Source organism: Lynx canadensis, chromosome B2, assembly GCF_007474595.2.
Source record: "Lynx canadensis isolate LIC74 chromosome B2, mLynCan4.pri.v2, whole genome shotgun sequence".
Classification (NCBI taxonomy): Eukaryota; Metazoa; Chordata; class Mammalia; order Carnivora; family Felidae; genus Lynx; species Lynx canadensis.
The window spans coordinates 23216700-23238220 of record NC_044307.1 but is presented as its reverse complement, the minus strand read 5'-3'; the positions used below and the strand labels follow the sequence as shown (position 1 = coordinate 23238220).

General features: G+C 40.8%; 1 protein-coding gene across 3 annotated transcripts in view; it reads right to left on the bottom strand.

Annotated features, from left to right (window-relative positions):
• Positions 1-21521, bottom strand: part of LYRM4 (LYR motif containing 4) — a 171640-nt gene that overhangs the window by 42533 nt on the left and 107586 nt on the right. The gene's annotated exons all lie outside the window — the stretch shown is intronic.

The window sequence follows — 21521 nt, the reverse complement described above, 5'->3', positions numbered from 1 at the left end:
ATAACTGCTCACTAAACCTATAAATATACATAGGAAGATTACTTTGTCATTTCTGACGCACTTCTAAATGTACAATTCAATAGAAGTTTTGGATTTCTTTCAGAACTCTAGCTTCATTTCTTATCTACAGCAGCTCCTTTAACAAAATTTCATTTATCAGACGTGCTACTTGTTTGATATTACAAAACTGTACTTTAAGCTTAAAAGTTCGTATTACTTACTATTACTATTTTTTAGGATTGTAGGATGATACTTATGTTTCAGATAAATGATTGGGAAAATAAAATTTAGCCAATTTAGCATTGGACATATAGTCCTGAGTGATCATTAGTAATTCACTGAAACTTCATTACGGTGTGTGATATTTTCAGGTTTTTCAAAACTGTAAGTGGAACAGGTTCTACTGCAGTGATATAGAATACTCTCACAGGTACGGATAAAATGAGGATAATGAGAGGATGAGGGCCTGAAGGAAGCATGCTATGTGGGAACAGCCTGCCGGTGGAGAAGCAGTGCAACAGGAGGCTGTTCCTCTGAGAGGTCCTTCAATCCAAGTCTCTTTTAGGTTTTTTTTGGCATTAGCTCATTAATTCACCCACATCTCAAGGACACAGGCATCAAGGATGGTGTCTGGCTCATTATCTCAGACTCTAGAGTGGGGGCTGGGATGGCAGTGGATGTTTTAATCAAGATTATATAGCATGTCACAGAGCCGGATTCCAAGCCTTCCTAGAAAGTCACAGCTCAAACCGCTGGTTGGTCCTTACTGCTTCTCTGGACAGTCTCCAAGTGTTCTTTGTGGATGGGCAGGGTGGAAAGAGCCAGAAACTGCAAAGTAACCCTCAGCAGTCAGATTTACCTAATTCATCTGGCTATTAAATATCTCAGGATAACACGATATATCCTAAGGTTGGTGGGAAAAGCAGACTAAAAATCTTGGTACGTCTTATGGAAGAAAAAAAAAAATGTATCCCTGAAGTCTTTCATTGCTGTGGAGATCAGAACATCAGAGGGTTTGTTATATCTTAAATTTAGGTGAGTGGTCAGAGCTTCAAATAAGCCTTCCCTGCTGAGCCATGATTGAAATAGTAATACTATGAGAAAAATGGAAAATTCTGAGCCAGTGTCCCCCTAAAATTAAATATATTTGCAAATGTAACCATCAGATCTACAATTCCATTTACAATCATATGTGTGCGTGCATGCATGCACACGCATACACACGTACACACACACATGGTGTAGAAGCCATTCGAGGATAAGCCATCTTACTGGCTCATCACAGTATTAAGATAGTTACTATTGCAAGTAAAACATTCATCGCTTAAAAATACTGTAGGGTGAATGTAAAGAAGGGCAAAGGTTACATGTCAGACCTTCATGCACAGAAGCAGATGAGCACAGCAGTGTGTCTCTGGCCTCCCTGCATCCTTGCTGACTTTCAGACATTCACCCTTCTTTCAGGCTACAGTAATATGGGGCAGTGAGAGGCACATAATGTGCCACAGTCCATCTGTTCTATTGTGAGTAGGGAAAATTCTAGTACATCAGTTAAGAGCTCAATATGCAAGCTTTCTGGGAGGCAGGTGAATGTTAATGGTGGTGAACCAGCACCTGTCATGCAAAGTCACTCCAGCCCCGACCTTTACTTCCAAGGATCTAGTGGCCAACTGATAAACAGGAATCAGCTGTCTCCGGTTTTCTTTTTTTGGAGTCTGACTTTCCCCCATCACAGCATCTCTCTTCCTTCTCTCTGTTTAACCAAGTCGGTGGACTTAATGGCCATCAGACCTGTGCCCTAACCCCGGCTTTGTTGGTTTATTTACTTCCCCTTGTCTTAGCTCCTTGCTATGAAAAATGACCCCCGCCTCACAGGGACATGCGCAGGGACTGAGGTATGCACAACGCTGAGCACAGTGCCTGGTACAAGCAGGCAGTTAATAATTGTTAGCCATTAGCACCGCTATTCTTTCTCTGTGGTCTCTCTTCAGCCACTGCAAATAGCACAAGAGGTACCAACTGTGCTTAGTCAACAGTAGAGTGCCAGCTTACTACTTCACCTTGACTCCCTTCCCCCTACAAAAGCGTGACGCCCGCGTACTCTGGCTCTGACCACTCTCTGGAGTCCTAGAACTGCTGCTGAAGAAATCATGTGCATCTCCAGTCTGCCCCTGCTCTTGGGTGTGGTTCCCTGATGACAGCACCTTCATGAGAAGGCCACAGAATGCTCCGCTGTCTCCATGCCCCATGTCTGACCTTTGATCTCGGTCCGGCAGCTCAGTCCTGCATCTTTGCACCCCAGCCAGTCCAGTGGACTCAGATCTCATCTCTCCACACACAAGTACTCATAAGACACAGCCAGATATGACCTCTCACCCAAATCTGGAGTAGCACTGAGATGCCTTTGCAGTAACTGTAGGATCTGCCCCTGCAACCTGCCTCAGCCCTTCCCTGCTCCGTGGCCACGCTTTCACAAGTGTTGCTCACGTGGCAGAGAGTACATGCAGGCAGGGGTTCCTACCAGCCCACTGCTTTTTCCCTCCAGTGTCCTTGCTGGAAATATATATACTCTCCAGCTAACATATGCCACTTCTACCATATTTAAGCCCTTGAGCGAATGGCTCCTCTACCAGAAAGCGCTTATCACGCCCCGCCAAAACTATCTGAGTATCAATTCTCCTAGAATTTTAACCGGAGGTGACATGATCTAATAGAAAAAGTCTGAGTTTGGAATCAGAAAGGCTTGTTTCTGAGTCGTGGCTCAATGTGCTAGCTGTGCAACTAGGGGCAGATTACTTATTCTCTGAATGTTTGCTCCCTCATCTATAACATGGGATAATAATACCTACCCCACAGGATTATCATGATAATTACATTAAATGTACATAAAATATCCAGTAAAGTCCCTAGGGCACACAGAGAGGCTCAAAAACTGTAAGTTTATTTTTCCACATCTTTCTCAACTGATTATTTTTCATTTCACTTTCTGGGAGAACTTTCTGGACATACTTCGATCTCCCAGGCTGGATGGGAGGCTCCAGAAGGGCAGGTCTTTGTGGGACTCATTGCTGCATTCCCCACAGCATCTAGCATAACCCCCTAGACAGAGAAGGTGACACACACATATTTATTTATTAAAAATTAAAAATTTAGTAAAAAAACTAAACATTAATTTTAAACATTTATTTTGGAAGAGAGAGAGAGGGAGGGAGAAAGAGAGAGAGAGATAGACGCAAAAGGAGAGAGAGAGGGAGACACAGAATCCCAAGCAGGTTCCGCACTGTCAACACAGAGCCTGATGTGGGGATTGATCCCACAAACTGCGAGATCACGGCCTGAGCCGAGATCAAGAGTCGGCCGCTTAACCAACTGAGCCACCCAGGCGCCCTGATACACACATATGTAATGAATGAATTACAGTATGATTATGATATTCTTGCCAACATGAGTCAATAGAATCATGGAGTATGGGAATTGGAAATAAATCACTAACTCAATTTCATTTTATTGCCTCCGGGTAGCAGCATGCAAACACTGGCTGCCTCTCAGCTCTGTGCTTCTGCTCCCATGCTGCTTCCCTGATCAGTGAGATGTTGCTGGCAGGTATGTGATGCCAAGAGCATTTCTTAGGAAAATGTTAGCACCCATGTAACTTATGCCACTTGGGGAAACATCCATCGGAGATAAACAACTTGTAATCTGACAACACATCTGTAGTAAGTAGTTCAGTGCCTGGCATGACATAGTAGATTAGACAGGGAAGCAGGGCTGGCTGTTAGTAACCTTTCATCCTTCTGATCTAAAAAAAAAAAGTCTACTTCACTGTATCTTTTTTGGTAAAAACGTGCATCAGAAGGCATGGATGGTGGAGGTAAATGGGCAGGTGGAGGCAAGTCCAGCTACCTCCCTCTGGCTTATACCGTGATTCTGCCTGTCCTTCTGGCTGTCCACCTCCTGCAGGCATCTTTCCTCCTACAGTCCCACCCATCAAAAGGCCATTTCCTCACTGCCTGAGTTGACTACTAGCTAATCTCAACACCCAGCTAAAATGAACATGCTAATGGGAACTGTTCTCAGATAATGAGATATTAACTGTGTCCTTCTGAAGAAAGCCCACCTCTTTGGGTCTGCTCTGTTAATGACTGGGTAGGGTTTTCAGGCTGGGCCAGAAGGCTAATGTAATTGTGCAGCTGGGCTGACGTTTTACCCCCTTGCCCTCTAATGGTGAACCTGCTGGTGGGTGGAGAATGCTATAAAGGGCTGACTATACAGTAAGAGTACTTACTATTTTATTTACCTACAGATCATATATGTAACAGCCAGTGGTACATCCTTGACACGATACTTAAGGCCGCTGGGCTTTCAGGTCCTTAAACGAGAAGAGTATTCACCTAACTCTTCTTCTCTGTGGTTCCATGATTGTCACAATATACTGTGTTTTTCAGGTTTGTTTCTGCTGAAGCTTTGAGAATCTGAAACATGGCTAAGACTTCAGGTTATAACACAGTGGGTCGGTGCAGAAGTTGGACATTGGGAAAAAAAAGCAGATGAAGTGTTACTTTCGGCAGCTCACTTAACCCGAGCCTCAACTGCCTTCTCTGTGAAAGGGGTGGGGGATCATCACTAAGGCTTCTTGTATCTTTCTCATGATGAGTGAAAGTGACTGAAAACCATGTGAATTATAATCTGACACTTTTGGTAAACCTGTGGTTTTCAATAGGGATGCTCACCAAAATCATCTGTGTGATCTTAAAAAAAAAAATATGTTGAATGGTTAGCCAGAATTGGGAACCATTGTTATACGGCATTCAACAAACGTAAAGAACTATGGATCTGTCTAGAATCATTCATGGACACTTGAATGAAATGACCACATATTCTGTGAATACTGAAAGATAACAAAAGAAAGATTCCAATAATTCTGAAAGAGAGAACTGCTTGTCCCTTAGAACATCCCACATAAAAATGCGAAATTGCAGGAATAAAGCCTGAGAACACCCTATATAGGGATGCACAGAATGCTCTGATTCTAAATTACTGGTTGTTCCCTAAATCCAGTAAAGAAAATGACCTGCTACATGTCATCGTAAATGCCGGGGCTACATTTTAGATATTCTAAATCTTCAAGCCAATAATTTTAATCAATATTAGTCTGCGAGTTTTAAATGACTTTCTACTCAACCTTCCCACCCCCGTCAAGTAATTATCAGAGATATTGATTTCATTCCATACATTCAATCTTACAAGTTCAAAAAATATTAGCCTATTAACATGAAAAATGTAATTCAGTGGAATTAAGCAGCAGAGGGAATTTCATATAATACCTGGAAATTGGGCCTAAGGAAGATTTTTAATACATCAGTGACACTACCCTTCCCAGTCTCCAGGCTCTGGAGTGGGTGGGTAAGGAGGTTACAAAGGGGATACTATAGTAGACAATGGTGTGTCAGACCTAAGACCATGCTGCACATGGATGAAACATCAGAAAACAAAATCCCAACACCTCATTTTACAGATTAAAAACAAAAATCAGATTTATAGGGCGCCTGGGTAGCTCAGTCAGTTAAGCATCCCACTCTTGATTTCAGCTCAGGTCACGATGTTATGGTTCCTGAGTTCAAGCCCTGCGTTGAGGCTCTGTGCTGAACGCTCTCTCTCTCTCTCTCTCCCTGCCCCCCACCCACCCCGAGCTTGCACTCTTTCGTTCTCTTTCTCTCAAAATAAATAAATAAACTTAAAAAAAATCAGATTCACAAATGTAGAGTGACTTAACCCAAATTACATACTAAGCATGTATCAGAATTCAGGTCCCTTTATCCCAGGTCTGGGACTTTTTCCAAACAATGTCACTCTAACAGGATGGCTGGCTGAATGGATGGATGTTAGGAAGACGAGTGATTTGGAAACACTGATTCTTTTCTGTACAGAATCACTGACTTTCCCACACTGCCTACCGTTAGACTGACTGCTAACAATACTGCAGAAACATAGGACAGGTTTTCAGACTCCATCTTTACTAGGTTAATCATTAATTTCTCAGCCGCCAATACCATATACAGAATGGAAAAATTATCGATGCTGGTAAATTCTATCAGTTTTCAATAAATGAGTCTCAACAGGTGTGTGTACGTGTGCTTGGCAGGGTTGGGGGGGGAAGCCATGCACGCACACATCATTCAGTGATCGTACACTTTTGTGTCAAGACGTTGTGGAACGTATCAGAAAACTGGGATTGTAATAATGGTTCTGTCTGTAGTGTTAGGTCTGTTTTCTCAGCAGCAAAAGGTGGAGATTAGCCTCTCCTAGTTACTTGGAAGATTAAAGTGATAAAGGATGGGAGAGCATTTAGGAAAGTTTAAAGCATTAAACAAAGCAAAGCAAAGATCTCTGGTGGGGTACAGCCTGTATTCACACTATATATACACTCTTGTAAGTTACACTTTGTGTGTGTTCCAAAGTATCATACATGTTCCCTGCAAAATAAGTAACAGTTGATGTATACGGCTATGAAAAAAAGAGCAGAGAGAAAAGTCTTGAGATACCTGTGGAGGCAGGTGGGACAAACCAGACATTCTCATTTCAACTAGAGTTCTCCAGAGGTAACCACACAGATTTATAATCTTGGTCATCCAATAGTGAATTCTTCAATAGGACTCTATCATCTGTCTTCTAGAGTGTTTGCCAAAACAGGAGGCAAAGGTATGAAATGAATACTCCTGTATCGAATCCAAGACAACGAGGCCACATTGCTAGCTCTGAAGAGGAAGACCGGGTCCCAGAGACGCAGCCTAAATGCAAGATGAACCAAGCTGAGGCTCATGGCGCCTTCTCTGTCGAGTGGCAGAGGTGCACAGACCACAGGTACCTGGCCAGACCACAGGAACTCTGCCCATGGAGGGTGGGTGTGCTCCAAACGGAGGGAATTAAAGCAATTGTTTGAAACAGAGTCAGCCAGCCCACCAGTAGCAGAAAGAATAAGCAGCAGGGGTGGGGGTGGGGAAGCAAAGATGCAGCAGGAAAGCAACAGGAAAGGAAAAGGTGAACTTTGGGAGCTGCCGTTCCATCTCGAAGGACCTGTCTATGGTGAGGTAAGACAGGTAAATGGCTGGCAATCTTTGCTGAGCTGCCCCATTTCTCCAGGTGTCATTAGAATAAAGCCCCATCTCAGATCTGTTCCAAGCCAACCCACACTTCTGAACCTCCTAGTATCTGTTTTGTGCAAACAGAAGTAGCCTAACGCAAGGGGATATTCTGGGTCCCCTCAGGGAGAGGAATCTTGACTGCTGTAAGGCTCCCCAGAAGCAGCCTGGTAGCTGCCTGCAAATCTTCAAGGGTTTCAAATTACAATAAACATCATGGTGAGGTCACAAGACCCTGACCTTCCACTCCATCTGAGTTCCGAGATGAAACACCCTCTCAGCATTTTGAACTTTGCCTTGTGAAGCAATGCCCCTAATTTGGCTATTGTTGATAGCGCTGCTACAAACACTGGGGTGCATGTGCCCCTTTGAATCAGCATTTTTGTGTCCTTTGGATAAACAGAGCGCCACTGCTGGGTTGTAGGGTAGTTCTACTTTTAGTTTCCTGAGGACCCTTCATACTGTTTTTTCCAGTGTGGCCGCACCAGTTTACATTCCCACCAGCAGTACAAAAGGGTTCCCCTTTCTCCACACCCTCACCAACATCTATTGTTTCCTGAGTTGTTAATTTTAGCCATTCTGACAGGTGTGAAGTAGAGCCCAAACCTCCATCAACTGATGAATGGATAACAAAGATACATACACAAGGGAATATTACTTGGTGATCAAAATAATGAAGTCTTGCCATTTGCAACAATGTGGATGGAACTAGAGTGCTAAGCAAAATTAGTCAGCCAGAGAAAGACTGCTATGTTTTCACTCATGGAATTTGAGAAATTTAACAGAAGACCATGGGGGAAGGGAAGGGGAAAAAATAGTTTCAAACAGACAGGGAGGCAACCATAAGAGAGTCTTAAATACAGAGAACAAACTGAGGGATGTTGGCGGGGAGGTGGGTGGGGGGATGGGCCAAATGTGTGATGGGCATTAAAGAGGGCATTTGTTGGGATGAGCACTGGGTGTTATATGGACATGATGAATCACTGGGTTCTACTCCTGAAACCATTATTACACCATATGTTAACTAACTTGAATTTAAATAATAATAATAATAAAGCAATGCTCAGTCAGTCTTTCTTCCAGAAATTTCCCCTTAAACTCAGATAAACAGAACAGGATGACAAGTTCAGAGTATGTAACTAAGAAAACAGAGAAAAGTATTCTTCCATTCTCTTAAAATCATATTTGTCATTTATTTTTTTAATGTTTATTTATTTTGAGAGAGAAAGAGACAGAGCACGAGCAGGGGAGGGGCAGAGAGAGGCAAACACAGAATCTGAAGCAGGCTCCATGCTCTGAGCTGTCAGCATAGTGCCTGATGCGGGGTTCGAACTCACGAACCGTGAGACTGTGACTGGAGCTGAAGTTGGACGCTTAACCAACTGAGCCACCTAGGCGCCCCCCTATGTTTGCTCATTTATAAACAGATACTGAAAGCACACGACATGGAAAAGTGTTTTACCCTAAATCACCAAGAATAATTTAGCATGACAAAAGTCACCATTTCATGCCTATGCTTTATTTTATGACTGATAATTTCACTTAAAAACAAACATTTAAGTGAATAAAGGCTTAGGTGTCTGCTAAGGACTATGATGCAGTACTCTGATAATTAGTACCTTATTACCAGGCTCAGGCTGCAATTTCTCCAACACGTGAAGGTAGATACACAGCAACTGTTTCTCATGTGATTAGATATTCACAGCCGCTTAACATTATAAAATGTTCCTGGTATGAGCTCTGCAAACAGGAAGCAACTAAATGGTGTCTAAAGTTAAAAAAAGAAAGGAATACTGAAATTTTATATTTACAACATTATGCTTTAACTAAAGAAGAAATCCTGCAGTTTGGTTTAAAATAGAAACAACACTGCAGAATTCCCAGGGGTGGCATTTAGCAGTAAGATTTGGTTTTCATTTCACCTGGCTTCATAATGAAAACATGAAGGATGGCTCCCGATTTCTCCCAGATCAACATATTAATCCATTTAAAGAAATGCCACAGGAGGCTGGGCCTACTTTTCCTTAGAAGGCAGATTTAGTTTGTTCTTGCTTAAAGTTGAATATATCTCTCAGTTCTAACAATGCCTGAGCCTGAGCGCTATAACGTGAGCTGGATTTCAATCAAGACCGTGGGCAGAGACCGTGGTGAGAGCACCCGGGACTTTCGTGCAGTCCACAGCCCCTACTGCCAGCCAGGGTGGCTGAGGAAAAGAGAATACAGGACTTTGAAAAAGAGTGTCAGCACTGAACTCCAAGGCAACGCCATCACAAAGTATACCCCACTCTGTTGACTTTGGGACAGACTCAGAGAGAAGGGGAAAAAAGAAAAAAGAAAAATGGTCCCCATTCCCCAACAGTTTTATATACATATGTGTATCGGGGCACGTGTGTGAATGTGAATGTGCCTATGTATATATATATGTATGCACACATATGCATGTTTTGTATGTATATATGTGCGTGCATGCACAGATGTATTTATATAGAATACATATACATTCGCATTTATATAGAATAGGAGTAATTTATCAGTATTTCTAGCATAAGCAAATACGAGCAGATAAACCTTTGGCAGGTACTCTTGGCAATGAAGATAAACCCTGAACATAACGTCACAAGCCAGCTTTAATAATATTCTTTTCCAAAGCACCTGCCTCAGAGAGAGATAAATTTGTGCTATGGAGGGTTCTTTCCTCTGGTCTACAGCTCTTGAGGTTATGCCTGTGGAGCAGAAATCTAAATAATCACTGCCATTGCCTTTGCTGGGTTGGAAGAGGGTCAGCTCTGGAGGAAACAAAGATTTCTAGAGGCATCATGCCCATCTGTTTGAGTGGGAATTTTTTAAATTTTTTAAATTCCCCATAATTATAGGGGAATGTGGGTGGGGAGAAGGCCTTGGTATACTCATTGTGTAGGTGGGTTCAGAATATTGACACTCAGCTGGGCCACACTGGGAAATGGGCAAATGCCACCTCATGGAGAGTCACAGGAGAGTTTTCAACAGGGAGGGTCAGGACCAGATCTATGTCTGGGCAAGAACTGGGTTGGACAGGGCAAGGTTGACAGCAGGTGCCGTACTCACCCCGGGTGAAACGTCAAGGAGGAAGGCAGATCAGGGTGTAGTCTGGAGAGAAGTGTGGGCTGGAAACATATATTTAGGTGTCACTGCCACTCAGGTCATTTCTGAAGAGGATGAAGATGAGTAGGGCAGACTCTGGTAATGCGGGGAGACAAGGAGATGGGTGAACAAAGGAGCCCACAAAGGGGACTAAATAATGGTAAAAGAGAAGCCAGGACAGTGGGGGTATTTCAAAAACCAGGAGAGAAATAGGTCAACACATGGTTAAAAGTTAAGAGATTATGTAAGATAAAAGGATGAAAATTATTTTTTGTTTTTATTATATTTTATCCATTGTATTTACAATAAAGAGGTTGGTGAGGGCAGCATTTGAACTAAAACACTTTCAATGGTTCTGCACTGCCTCCTAACCCACCGCAAAGTCTCTCTTAAAGCAAAGCTGTCCTCTCATCTCTACCTGGCAATCATACCTTAGGTCTTAGTGTTCCTGTCTTGACATTTTGTTCAAGAATTTTCCTTAAAATTCATACCTATCTTTATATCCACCTCAAATCACGCTCTGCTGTGAAGCTTTATGGGATCAGCTCAGTTCAAAAATTCTTGATGCTTCCTTTAACCTAGCAGCACTTATCTTAGTATTTGGAATTGGGCATATATTAAACTAGCCATGCTCATTCAGCATATACGCAAGGTCTTCAAATCTGCTTTTCCTGTTGCTCATCTATTCCCTACATCCTCATTTCCCCCATCTCTTTGGCTTTCTCCTTCTAAGCTATCATCTTTCCCTGGAATGTTTTCCTTCCTTCCTTCCTTCCTCCCATCCGTCCATCCATCCATCCATCCATCTTGTTTATTTTGCCTACTGAAATCTATCTATCTATCTATCTATCTATCTATCTATCTATCTATCTATCTAATCTTGGCCTGCCCAAATCTCCTTTCTTAGACTTTAGCCATGGCGAATCTTCTCAGTGAAAAAGGAGTTCTGCTGACCATCCATTCAGAAGTGATCTTTTGTTTCTCTGGAACCCTTTAACTTGGTGACTACTCTTTCTGCAACTTCCAGAACAGTAAATGGTACTTTAATTTCAGGTGTGTCCATGTGTGTGTGTAATTTCCCCTCCCTCCTAACTGGATGCTGAATTCCTGGAGAAGTAGCAAATAAGGAATTTCAGCACCTGACAGACCTGGGTCTCACTCTTTTGGGACTGGTTGGTTAGTAGACTCCCTGAGTCTCCATTTCCTCAACTGAAAATTGGAGGCCAAAGTGCTGGCTTCTCAGGGGTGTGATTCTCAACCAAGTCGAGGTCTGAGTGGCATCCTGCTCAGTGTTTGAATTCAGTGGCTATCACTGACTAGTAGATATATTCCTTCCCTTCCACTGCCTCCGAACTGACTGGGCCCTAAATTAACAGAGATGAAAATGCTCCCCAAACAAACGGAGCAAAGGATTTAGATCAGAAAAATGGAATTCTAGTAATAGTTGCATCCTGTATTTATAATAGAGAAAGTCACAGTCTAACTTCTCTGGACTTCATTAGACAAATGAAGAATATAATACTACCTACTGGTCCTGTCCAACCTACTGAAAAAGTTGAGCCTCTGCATGGGGTAATATATATGATGTATGCAAAACTAGAAGAAATTGTTAAATTACTGAGTAACCAAAATGTTCCAAATTAAGGTTAATGGTGTACAAATTTAGGTCCTTTATTAAATAACAATATTTTGATCTAGTGAATGAAAAACGTGTTAAGAATAAGAATCAGATTAAGGGTTGGAGATTAAAATTTATCTCCTGTTTGCTCTTTGGTTGGCAGAGGACATGGGTAAAGAATGGAAAAAACTTAAGATATGAAAAAATCTATTAGCTACATAGTAGACTAGTAGGTTTTATCTTTAAAAGTTTTCCTTTATTTACCTTATTTAGACTTTTCTATTGCATGGTCTTCAAACTGTTGTATATAATCTATGTTCCCCCAACATATTACAACCTTAAATCGATTATTAGATGAGTATAAAATAACCTTTGCGGTCAGGATTTGGAATAACTTATGAAATCAATTAAAGCAGTACAAATAGAAAATATTAAAATGTAGTACATCAATTATTTTTGGTTACTGAAGGGGAAAGTAAATAAGATATTAATCATGGAAGATACCAGTTACAAAAGGCTGTATGAATTATGTAAAAATTTTAGTGATTTATTTTCATTACAGTATATCTATATTCACAATGGCATTTAAAAAATAAAAATTTTAACAGCCACTACCACCATGTTTCTCTTTGGAAGGAACTGCCAGGGCTCTGTGCTTTCACGGTATTGAAATACTTGAGTTACAATCATGAATTCTTAATCAGTGTGGTGGGGCTGAGAAGGAAGGAGGGAGGACGGCCGGATGTACTAGAAATCTAGATCCTTCTTGTTTGCAGTAGCCTTCTCTGCTGAACTAGCACTGTGTGCACACTATCTGCAGTGAGGTGCTCCTGGGATAACTAGGAAGGTAGGGGACCCTGTGTAGAACATCTGAGCATATTCCTGAAAAGACAGTTTTACCACTTTCTGTTAGTCATTCCCAGGACTCAGGTCCCTGGAGAAGTACTCTAAAAGGAACAAATATCCCTCCTCCCCAGTCAAACCAAAACACAAATGAGGTAGTCTAACAGGGTGGCTCTTTGGAGCAATCAACGTAGGATTTCAGTTTTAACTGCACCCTGACTTAAGCACCCGCAGGGGTCACAACCTTACCAGCACATCAGAATCACCCACAGAGCTTTTAAAACTCCCAGGGTCCAGGGGAGCATGGGTGGCTCAGTTGGTTAAGCATCTGACTCTTGGTTTCAGCTCAGGTCATGGTCTTGAGGTTCATGAGTTCAAGCCTTCCATCGAGCTCTGCACTGATGTGTGTGTGGAGCCTACTTGGGGTTCTCTTTCTTTCCCTCTCTATTTACCTCTCCCCTGCTCGTGTTCTCTCTCTCTCAAAATAAATAAACTTAAAAAATTAAAAAACAAAACAAAACAAAACCTCCCAGGTTCCAGATTGCACCCAGGATCCCAGGTATCAGCATGTTTTCAGAACCCTCCAGATGATTCTAATTAATAAGTATGTATTAGAGCAGAATGTTTTAACTTGGTCAAGTTTACACCTATTTCATTTCCCTAAAAAAACATTAAATCTTCAGCTTTAAAAAATTTCCAAGCAGAGAACACCACAGGCTTCTGCACTTCATCTATTCCTGCCACTTATGTGTCCTTTCGTTATTTCCATAAAGATGACACTAGTGACCAGCAATAGTGAGCCCGATGTGGCTCTGGGTCAGGGATGAGATGTCCATAGCTCAAAGACTGAACTCTGTGTGTGTGTGTGTGTGTGTGTGTGTGTGAGAGAGAGAGAGAGAGAGAGAGAGAGAGAGAGAGAGAGAGAGAGAGAGAGAGGGGTGGAGGGGAGAAGAGAGAGAAGGGAGGGGGAGAGGGAAAAGGAGAGAAGCAGGAGGCAGAGGAGATCTGTTTGCTCACATTTCACGGTAATGGAAAAGCTAATTTTTTTTTTGGGTTATAAGTATGTGCGAAACCATCTGGTGTTTCCTGCTGTTGCATGCTTTAGATTCTGCATGTTTATATGTCCATGGCATCAAAACAACATGAACCTAAAACAGTAATATTGAAAGGACATCATGTTTTCATGTAATTATACATATTATTGATGTTTTCTAGGCATACTCTTTTAGAATGGCAGTAGTAAAGAGTAGCTGAATATGTACACGACATACATATTCTCTTATTAAAAGTAAGGAGAAAATGAAAAAACATGGCCATCTGGATATCACCTTTTGTGAATGTTCAAAATTTTCACCCATTTTTATTTAAAAAAATTTTTTAATGTTTATTTTTGAGAAAGAGAGAGAGAGAGAGAGAGAGAGACAAAGACAAAGTGTGAGTGGGGGAGGGGCAGAGAGAGCAGGGGAGACACAGAATCTGAAGCAGGTTCCAGGCTCTGAGCTGTCAGCACAGAGCCTAACGCGGGGCTTGAACTCACAAACTGTGAGATCATGACCTGAGCCGCAGCTGGCTGCTCAACCAACTGAGCCACCAAGGTGCCCCTAAATTAATTTTTTTAAGTTGGCTCCATGCCCAACATGGGGCTTGAACCCAGGACCCTGAGGTCAAGAATCACATGCTCTAACCACTGAACTGACCAGGGGTCCCCTGACATCACAATTTTAACATGGCCCAATATATTAATTTTTTATGGTTCATACTTTTTGTGTCCTATTTAAGAAATCTTTGTCTACTCCCAGGTAGTAAGGTTGTTTTCTTTGGTCTTCCTCTAAAAGTACACATATATATTTATTTATTTTTCCCATTTAAATCTACAACCCACTTTTTGCATGAAATGAGGAAGAGGTCAAGATTCTTTTATCTCCAAATAGTTATCCAAATAGCTGAACACCATTTATTGAAAAGGCTATCCCTTTCCCACTGCAATGCAGTGTCATCTCTGCCATAGATCAGATGACAGTATAGAAGTGGGCCCATTTCTGGACTCTAGTCTGTTCCATTGATCTGTTAGCCTTGCCCTGCACCAGTAACACTGTCTTAGGTACCAAAGCATTAGAAATCTTTCTATGCAATAGTACAAGTATTCTTGCTTTCTCCATTTTCTGTAAGAATTCTTTGGCTATCCTTGGTCCTTTGAATACCCATGTGAATTTTTAAATGAGCTTCTCAGTTTCTGCAAAAATAAAATTGCTAGTAATTTGACTGGGATTGTATTATGTCTATACATCAACTTGAACAACACTGACAACTTTCTAATGGGTATTCCAATCTCTAAACATGAAATATCCCTCCATGTACAAATACACGAAAAGGGGCTCATCTTTGTGAGTTATTAGAAAAATTAAAATTAAAACCACCATATCCCCTAGAGTGGTTAAAATGAAAAAGGATGGAAAATACCAAGTATTCGAAAGGATGTGGAACAACTAGAATATAAATTGCATGCATCCATGGGGATGCGATTTGGTGCATCTATTTTGGAAAACCGCTTGGCTGAATCTTCTAGAGCTGAATACATGCAAAGTCTATGACCAGGCAGTTCCAGTCCTAGAATGACCATCCACTAAAAGATAAGTACCAATATATATATATATATATATTGGCACTATTCAGCCCTAAACTCGAAACTACCCAAATACCCATCAGTAGTAAAAAAGGATAGATAAGTTTTGTGGTGTATTAACACAATGAAAAAATATACAGCCCTGAGGACAAACCATCCATACCAGCACAGAATAATATGGACGAATCTCAAATAATATTGAGCAAGAGTAGCCAGATTCCATTTGTGGAAAGTATAAAAACAGGAAAACCAATCTATGTGATAAATCAGGACAGTGGTTATCCTTGGTGGGGTCCTGGGACAAGGAACTACAAGGGGCTTGTGGAGTGCTGATAACGTTCACTTGATTGATCACTGAGTACATGATGTCTTCATTGTACAAAAATACGTTGAGCTGTGCTGTTACAATATTGCACTGTTTACATATTTTAACAAAATGTGTTTTTAAAGAAATTCATTTTTGAGTTTTTTATTTAAAAGCCAATTCACTTTCTGTTTTTATTTTCCAGAGAGAGATTGTGAGTGGGGGAGATGGGGGGAGGGAGAGAGAGAGAATCTCAAGCAGGCTCCATGCTGAGTGCAAAGCCTGACACGGGGCTTGATCCCATGATCCTGGGATCACGACCTGTGCCAAAATCAAGTCAGACTGAGCCACCTAGGTGCCCCCCCCCCAAACCCAATTCACTTTTAAACAATTTTCTTTCCCCATTTGCTCCACCCCCTTCCCAGGGCATTTTTATATGACTAGTAATCTAAAGGGAATTCTCCCCCCCCCCCCTTTTTTTTGGTGTGTGTGTGGGTAATTCTTAAAAACAAAACAAACAAGAAACTAGAACAAAAAAGGGGAAACTATGCTCTGCAGAAGCTTCCCCAGCTGGAACTTAGTTTAAGAGTTTGAATGTAGTGCTTTTGGGTATCCTATCATCCAGTCAAGCATGCTGAACTCGTTGTAAGCATCTAATTAGAAGTATTTTCTTTACTTTCTTTTAGATGAGAAAATGGAGAAATAAAAGGATAGAAGACACTGCTAGTTTCAGTGAATTTGTCTTACTTCCTCATTCAAATCATCACTTATTATTCCTGCCCGTGAGTGATTTAGTAGTAGTTTTAGTGTGGACACAAGTGTATGTCTGTGTTTATTTTTCAGTGAGCAGACTCTTTAATGATCCCTTTAGCCATCTTTTTGTAGCTCTGCTATGCTAACATCCAATTGTCCTGATTTGTTTTTCTCCAGTTTTGTGTTGATACTACATGAATCAGTGACTATAATTACAGAATCCTAGGAAATTCATTTTTAGATATGACACAACATAATTTTCCCAAAATTTGCAACAAATGCTAGCTTATTTCCTTTTAGTCTATTTCTAGAAAACAGGTTACAGAGATTGAGACTTACTTGTCCATAATCTGCTAAAAGGAAGTGTCGAATGAAACTGAGAATCATGGACAAAGCTGAGACTTACAAAATCAGTAAAGTGAAAGGCTAGGAGGGCAATCTTAGTTTTTTAAAAACATCATAAAATAAGTACAATTCAAGTTTTACTAAAAGCAACAAAAATGCATATAGTGGGGAAAAACAACTCATTCACTAGAATAGCAAGTGCTATGAAACAGCCATTTGAGAATATTTTGTTCTGTGTTGGTATTTACTCCAGAGTTGGTAGTACGTAGAAAAAAAAAAATAGAATTTTTAAGGGATACACTACAATAACCACCACTGTACAGACAGGGATTTCTGGTAGTGTTGAAAGCTGCCTGTGGAAAACCTTTTTTTAACCACATTAAATATTAAAAGGTTTCGCTTAAAAAGCTCAGAAGCTACCCAACATCATCATGTAAACAGTGGTGACCTGAGGAAGTGAGAGTTGTTTTAAAAAGCCACACCATGTGATCTTCTGGCCCAGTTTTTATGCTGAATATACTGTGTAGAGGTGCTTCATTTTTTTTTCAAGGTGTTCTTGCTGCCTTCGTTGATTTTGGGGGGTGAGATAAGTGGAGTAGAGAGTGATGTTTTACCTAAGCCATGTCCCACTTGTCCCTGTTAGTTTCAGCCTGTCAGAGAGTAGAGGGGAGTAAAACAAGTCCTTTGACCTCATAAGTAATCCATATCGGGATGAACAACCCATCACCACCACTGGATGAGACTTCAGCACAGGTGAAACAAAACACTGATCTGAGCTTCATATGCTTATTTTTGGACTTAGGAGAAAAGAAATAAGTGGCTTAGAATGAAGAGGAATAAAATACTAATTTTTAAAAGCCTCCTTGGCTGAATGAATTATTGAAAGCTGGGACCATCTGTACTTGAGTAAATACAAATTGAATTTATTTTGACAGTTTGAGAATTTTCCTTGGATTTAATTTGTTATATTCAATGGAGGCAAAAAACAAACAAACAAACAAAAACAACAACAACAAAAACACCACCTCTAACCACCACCCTCCCCCCGCCCAAACATCCAAACCAAAGCAAACCGAGCACAAAAACCCTATAGTTGTCAACAGTTGGCTTTACAGGGAGAAAGGGAAGGGCCATCCATTTACAGAGTGTGTCATACATGCAGGTTCCTCTCCATTCTTCCCTGCGCATGACTCATCACAGTGAAGTGTGAGGTATAAGTGGAATCCACAGTTGAAAGCAGCCCAGTATGTAAGTACAAAACTGATTAAACCACAAAAATCATTTTACTGTGGCATCCTGTCTCCAAAAGCTGTATCATTAGAATTTGACTAGATACATGATCACTGGCATTTAAACCTTTGTGGTAATTAAAAACAAAAACAAAAACAAAAAAAAGGTTGTGGCAAAGCCACAGAAGCCAGTTTTTGAGGAGTGCAATTTCAGAAATCGTAGATCAAAACAAATTGTCCAAAGAATCCATAAATACATCCAGGTATGCCTTGATTTATTCAAAAGACATATCCCAATGACTCCACTTTCAAAAATATAAATCAAAGTGTGTTTTAAATAAACTAGATGCAATTAAACTTGATTTTAACTACCACATAGTGACTCTCTTCTGAATAAAGGCAAATAAGCCTTTGGTGTATGTGCAAATTACTTTTTTGCTACATTAGTTCTCCCAAGGCATGCCTACTTTTGTCACAACCTTTCAGTAGTCCCCCATTGTCTGAAAGATCAATTATAACTTTGCTCCCACTACCCAGCCCAACCCATGGCTGGACTTCAAGTTTTTTATTCAGTTGGTATAGACTCCTCTTCCTATTAGGTCACTCATCTTTAATAAGCAAGATCTTAAATCTGTCTCTGTTACTGTAAAAGTAATATATGCACACAAGGACATATAACAAAAAGGCTGCTGCCTTATGTCTTGTTGCTCTGGTCCCCCTCCCCAAAGATAATCACTGCTAACAGCTTCATATGTCAGAAAAAGTCTCGTTTCATGCCTACGCAAACCAGATACACAACCATTGACTCAAAGTTCACTTTTGCTCTGAGCTCCTTCACAAGTTCTCCCACATTCTGCTCCATGCTATCTCTTCCCCTATTAATTCCTGTAACTTTAATAAGTACGCTGTCACATACTGACCCGTTTCTATTTTTCAACTAGCTTTATCTCCTTTTGCCTTTTTAACAATATATCCTTATAGATCTATAATGGCCTTTAGCATGGTGCTGGGCACACAATGTAAATTATAAAAACACCTGTCCGATGAATGATTTAAACATTCTGAATTGTCAGTACAACTCACTTTCCTTTTTCTGCTGTCATGGAAGAGGCTTTTCACACACAAACAATGCCGAGTCAGATATTTCTTAATGGCCTACTACTCTTTGCTGAAAGGAAGTGACTGTTTATGTGTGTTATTAGTAGCTGGGCTCTGATCCAGAAATCTGTTTCTGGAGAAATACAGTATATTTTATTTTTAGCTATGAATGGGGTATACATTTTGTTTGCTTCTTTAAAATAGGCTGCTCTGATAAAATATAGTTATGGGTAGAAAACAATATACAATTGTTTCTTTTAACATATTATTGGGAAGAAACAAAGAAAAAAACCCACTTTGTGTCAGAAAACAAGGAGGTGCTCAAAGACGAACTGGGCCATATTAAAGGGGCACAGGAACTGGTTAGAAAAAGCTCCCACTGGCAAATGTGGGACAATGCAAGCATCAAAGAAACAATGATGGTAATGGATTACACTCTGAACCAACAATAAATCTCTAGTGATAAAAAAAATTGGGTGAGAAGGCTAAGAGAGGAAAAGAGCTCTTTTGGATAGAATGTCAGCTATTTGGAAAATCACCTTTTGCAACCACTCATGTAATAATTAATTCAGGCAAGGGTCACTGCCAATGAATGCTAAAACATGGATGAAAAGTTGCTGAAGAACAGGATTTTCACTAGGCCTCAAATATCACTTACTAATTATAGGGAGAAAAGGAGGTATCGAGCAAATAATCAAACTGAGTATCCCCAATACTGGGGTACCTCCTGATGTGACAAGATGAGAAGGTACATTACTCATGTAGTATTCTTGCCAGAAATGTTTTACCTGAATCTAAGGGTAATGGGCTAAGTCCAAATGGCAGGACATTACCCATGACAAGGCCTGGACTCTTCAAAACTGAAATCTCACAAAAGACACAAAAAACCGCGAGGAGAGGGGTGGTCCAGATTTAAGGAGACAGAAGAAACATGGCGGCCAGTGACTGGACCCTTTATTGGATCCTGGTGGGAGGCGGGAGACGGAGGAGTATGATGGGGGAGTGTGGAGAAATGTGTGTTGGATTGTATTTTATGCTAACGGATAATACTATTGCATCATTGACAACTGTCCTGGATGTGATGTTGGTATCGTGGCCATGTAGGAGAATGCGCTTGTTCTTAGAGGAGACACCTGCTGAAACATTTAGGAGTAAAGTGTCATGTGTGCAACTTACTTTCAAATGGTTCCGGAAAACATACAGAGGATGACCATGATGGTGACAGAGAAAGAGGGAAGAGAGCAAGAAGATGGGCAAATAAGTAAGAGCAAGCAAACGTGGCAAAGGCTAACAACGGGTCAATAAGGGCAAAGGGTATATGGGTTATTACTGTATTATTGAAAAAAATTTTTTTCTTGTATTTTTGAAAAATTTCAAAATAAATTGCTAGGAAAAAAACCCAGACTGATATATTTTTGGCTCTTTCTTGCTTGAACAACAAATCTCATCACTTAGATGGCAGCAGTTAGATCTGACCAATTAGGGAATCAAAACAGAAATAAAACTGGTCAGTTTTTATTTTATTTTTAAAAAATATTTATTTATTTTGAGAGAGAGAGAGAGAACACGCAAGCGGGGGAGGGAAGTGAGAGAGAGAGAGAGAGAGAGAATACCAACCAGGCTCTGCACTGTTAGTAATGAGCCTGATATGGGGCTTGATCTCATGTATGGTGAGATCATGACCTGAGCTGAAATCAAGAGTTGGATGCTTCACTGACTGAGCCACCCAGGTGCCCCTAAACAGGACAGTTTTCATTGAGAACACAAGGAGTCAAATGACACCACAAAAGGCATGAGCAAAACTTGTCAGGGCACACAAGAGCATCTTTAAGCAGGCATCTGGGTGGCTTAGTAGGTTAAGTGTCTAGCTTATGAGATCAAGCCTTGCATCAGGCTCGTTGACAGTGAGGAGCCTGCTTGGGATTCTGTCTCCCTCTGTCTGCCCCTTCCCCTTTCACACTTTTTCTCACTCTCTCAAAAATAAATAAACTTAAAAAAAACAGAGAATTATAGTGGCACTGTTAATGGCATGGCCAACAGTAAGATAACCACTGGTGAAGGTGCCATGGGTATCAAGTGTGTGAATGCACAAATATGGACTCTGCAAATAATGAGAATCAACTGTATATGAAACATATTCCTATTTTCATTCCTGTATACCACACACATTCTTCCTGTAAGTTAAACCTTTTTTCAATCTTGAAACTGTTTCCTGTCTAGGGTTGTGATGTTGATTTATTTTGCCTTTTCCCAACTGTTTCTCTCAGTATTCTGTAAGCCCCATAGGAAAAAACCCACTTCTACTTTATCCTGTCAGCTTGCACTCTTCATTTGTTATGTGTCTTCTACTAGGTTTGCAGGAAGAAGAGATGACCTGTGTGATGCTTCTGGATGGTATTATCATTTAAATAGGTAGACTGAGTGCTGGAGGAGGTAATCAAGAGGACGT